This window comes from Rutidosis leptorrhynchoides, chromosome 7 (assembly GCF_046630445.1).
Source record: "Rutidosis leptorrhynchoides isolate AG116_Rl617_1_P2 chromosome 7, CSIRO_AGI_Rlap_v1, whole genome shotgun sequence".
NCBI classification, from domain to species: Eukaryota; Viridiplantae; Streptophyta; class Magnoliopsida; order Asterales; family Asteraceae; genus Rutidosis; species Rutidosis leptorrhynchoides.
In genome coordinates, this window is record NC_092339.1 from 41,722,944 (window position 1) to 41,727,530 (window position 4,587).

Here is a 4,587-nt window from a genome sequence, read left to right on the forward strand (position 1 = left end):
ATTTTTGGATATAGTTTCATGTTCATAATAAAAATCATTTTCTCAGAATAACAACTTTTAAATCAAAGTTTATCATAGTTTTTAATTAACTAACCCAAAACAGCCCGCGGTGTTACTACGACGGCGTAAATCCGGTTTTACGGTGTTTTTCGTGTTTCCAGGTTTTAAATCATTAAGTTAGCATATCATATAGATATAGAACATGTGTTTAGTTGATTTTAAAAGTCAAGTTAGAAGGATTAACTTTTGTTTGCGAACAAGTTTAGAATTAACTAAACTATGTTCTAGTGATTACGAGTTTAAACCTTCGAATAAGATAGTTTTATATATATGAATCGAATGATGTTATGAACATCATTACTACCTCAAGTTTAGTAGGTAAACCTACTGGAAGTGACAAGAAATGATCTAGCTTCAAAGGATCTTGGATGGCTTGAAAGTTCTTGAAGTAGGATCATGACACAAAAACAAGTTCAAGTAAGATTTTTGCTCGAATTAAGATAGTTTATAGTTATAGAAATTGAATCAAAGTTTGAATATGAATATTACCTTGAATAAGAAAGATAACCTACTGTATATAACAAAGGTTTCTTGATCTTAGATGATTACTTGGAATGGATTAGAAAGCTTGGAAGTAAATTAGTAAACTTGAAGGGATTTTTGAAGTATTCTTGAAGTGTTCTTCCTATGATGATTATAGCTTGATTCTTGAAGTGATTTTTGATGAAGATGATGATTAACTACTGGAAAAATACGTTCATAATAGTGTGGGTGTGTTGAGAGAGAATTAGAAAGAGATTTGGAAGTGAAATGGAGTGAATGATGAGTGTTAATTGGTGAGTGGTGAGTGGGGTTAAAAGGAGTTCTAGTTAGTTGATTAGCTCATGGTAGAAGTTAAAATTGATTAGTCATACATGACATAATCAAGAGTGGAATCCCATGCTAGTTCCTATTGGTATATACCCATAGTAAGTACGTTTTGAAGCTGTGTATAATACGGGTAAGAATACGACTAGAATTCTTGATGAAAGAAAAGAATGGGAAAGTAACTGTAACCATTTTCGTTAAGTATGAGTGTTTTGATATATGTCTTGAAGTCTTCCAAAAGTATTTTAATACATCTAAATACACTACATGTATATACATTTTAACGGAGTCGTTAAGTCATCGTTAGTCGTTACATGTAAGTGTTGTTTTGAAACCTTTAAGTTAACGATCTCAATTAATGTTGTTAACCCATTGTTTATTATATCTAATGAGATGTTAAATTATTATATTATCATGATATTATTATATATTAATATATCTTAATATGATATATATACATTTAAATGTCGTTACAACGATAATCGTTACATATATGTCTCGTTTCGAAATCCTTAAGTTAGTAGTCTTGTTTATATGTATATAACTCATTGTTAATATACTTATGGAGATACTTACTTATCATAATCTCATGTTAACCATATGTATATCCATATATATATCGTCAAGTCGTTTTTACAAGTTTTAACGTTCGTGAATCGCCGGTCAACTTGGGTGGTCAATTGTCTATATGAAACATATTTCAATTAATCAAGTCTTAACAAGTTTGATTGCTTAACATGTTGGAAACATTTAATCATGTAAATATCAATCTCAATTAATATATATAAACATGGAAAAGTTCGGGTCACTACAGTACCTACCCGTTAAATAAATTTCGTCCCGAAATTTTAAGCTGTTGAAGGTGTTGACGAATCTTCTGGAAATAGATGCGGGTATTTCTTCTTCATCTGATCTTCACGCTCCCAGGTGAACTCGGGTCCTCTACGAGCATTCCATCGAACCTTAACAATTGGTATCTTGTTTTGCTTAAGTCTTTTAATCTCACGATCCATTATTTCGACGGGTTCTTCGATGAATTGAAGTTTTTCGTTGATTTGGATTTCATCTAACGGAATAGTGAGATCTTCTTTAGCAAAACATTTCTTCAAATTCGAGACGTGGAAAGTGTTATGTACAGCCGCGAGTTGTTGAGGTAACTCAAGTCGGTAAGCTACTGGTCCGACACGATCAATAATCTTGAATGGTCCAATATACCTTGGATTTAATTTCCCTCGTTTACCAAATCGAACAACGCCCTTCCAAGGTGCAACTTTAAGCATGACCATCTCTCCAATTTCAAATTCTATATCTTTTCTTTTAATGTCAGCGTAGCTCTTTTGTCGACTTTGGGCGGTTTTCAACCGTTGTTGAATTTGGATGATCTTCTCGGTAGTTTCTTGTATAATCTCCGGACCCGTAATCTGTCTATCCCCCACTTCACTCCAACAAATCGGAGACCTGCACTTTCTACCATAAAGTGCTTCAAACGGCGCCATCTCAATGCTTGAATGGTAGCTGTTGTTGTAGGAAAATTCTGCTAACGGTAGATGTCGATCCCAACTGTTTCCGAAATCAATAACACATGCTCGTAGCATGTCTTCAAGCGTTTGTATCGTCCTTTCACTCTGCCCATCAGTTTGTGGATGATAGGCAGTACTCATGTCTAGACGAGTTCCTAATGCTTGCTGTAATGTCTGCCAGAATCTTGAAATAAATCTGCCATCCCTATCAGAGATAATAGAGATTGGTATTCCATGTCTGGAGACGACTTCCTTCAAATACAGTCGTGCTAACTTCTCCATCTTGTCATCTTCTCTTATTGGTAGGAAGTGTGCTGATTTGGTGAGACGATCAACTATTACCCAAATAGTATCAAAACCACTTGCAGTCCTTGGCAATTTAGTGATGAAATCCATGGTAATGTTTTCCCATTTCCATTCCGGGATTTCGGGTTGTTGAAGTAGACCTGATGGTTTCTGATGCTCAGCTTTGACCTTAGAACACGTCAAACATTCTCCTACGTATTTAGCAACATCGGCTTTCATACCCGGCCACCAAAAATGTTTCTTGAGATCCTTGTACATCTTCCCCGTTCCAGGATGTATTGAGTATCTGGTTTTATGAGCTTCTCTAAGTACCATTTCTCTCATATCTCCAAATTTTGGTACCCAAATCCTTTCAGCCCTATACCGGGTTCCGTCTTCCCGAATATTAAGATGCTTCTCCGATCCTTTGGGTATTTCATCCTTTAAATTTCCCTCTTTTAAAACTCCTTGTTGCGCCTCCTTTATTTGAGTAGTAATGTTATTATGAATCATTATATTCATAGATTTTACTCGAATGGGTTCTCTATCCTTCCTGCTCAAGGCATCGGCTACCACATTTGCCTTCCCCGGGTGGTAACGAATCTCAAAATCGTAATCATTCAATAATTCAATCCACCTACGCTGCCTCATATTCAGTTGTTTCTGATTAAATATGTGTTGAAGACTTTTGTGGTCGGTATATATAATACTTTTGACCCCATATAAGTAGTGCCTCCAAGTCTTTAATGCAAAAACAACCGCGCCTAATTCCAAATCATGCGTCGTATAATTTTGTTCGTGAATCTTCAATTGTCTAGACGCATAAGCAATCACCTTCGTTCGTTGCATTAATACACAACCGAGACCTTGCTTTGATGCGTCACAATAAATCACAAAATCATCATTCCCTTCAGGCAATGACAATATAGGTGCCGTAGTTAGCTTTTTCTTCAATAACTGAAACGCTTTCTCTTGTTCATCATTCCATTCAAATTTCTTCCCTTTATGCGTTAATGCAGTCAAGGGTTTTGCTATTCTGGAAAAGTCTTGGATGAACCTTCTGTAGTAACCAGCTAGTCCTAAAAACTGGCGTATGTGTTTCGGAGTTTTCGGGGTTTCCCACTTTTCAACAGTTTCTATCTTTGCCGGATCCACCTTAATACCTTCTTTGTTCACTATGTGACCGAGGAATTGAACTTCTTCCAACCAAAATGCACACTTTGAAAACTTAGCGTACAATTCTTCCTTCCTCAATACTTCTAACACCTTTCTCAAATGTTCACCGTGTTCTTGGTCATTCTTTGAGTAAATAAGTATGTCATCAATGAAAACAATGACAAACTTGTCAAGGTATGGTCCACACACTCGGTTCATAAGGTCCATGAACACAGCTGGTGCATTAGTTAAACCAAACGGCATGACCATAAACTCGTAATGACCGTAACGTGTTCTGAAAGCAGTCTTTGGAATATCATCTTCTTTCACCCGCATTTGATGATACCCGGAACGTAAGTCAATCTTTGAATAAACAGACGAGCCTTGTAGTTGATCAAATAAGTCGTCGATTCTCGGTAGTGGGTAGCGGTTCTTGATGGTAAGTTTGTTCAACTCTCGGTAGTCGATACACAACCTGAATGTACCATCTTTCTTCTTGACAAACAAAACAGGAGCTCCCCACGGTGATGTGCTTGGTCGAATGAAACCACGCTCTAAAAGTTCTTGTAATTGGCTTTGCAGTTCTTTCATCTCGCTGGGTGCGAGTCTGTAAGGAGCACGAGCTATTGGTGCAGCTCCTGGTACAAGATCTATTTGAAATTCAACGGATCGATGTGGGGGTAATCCCGGTAATTCTTTCGGAAATACATCGGGAAATTCTTTTGCAATGGGAACATCATTGATGCTCTTTTCTTCAGTT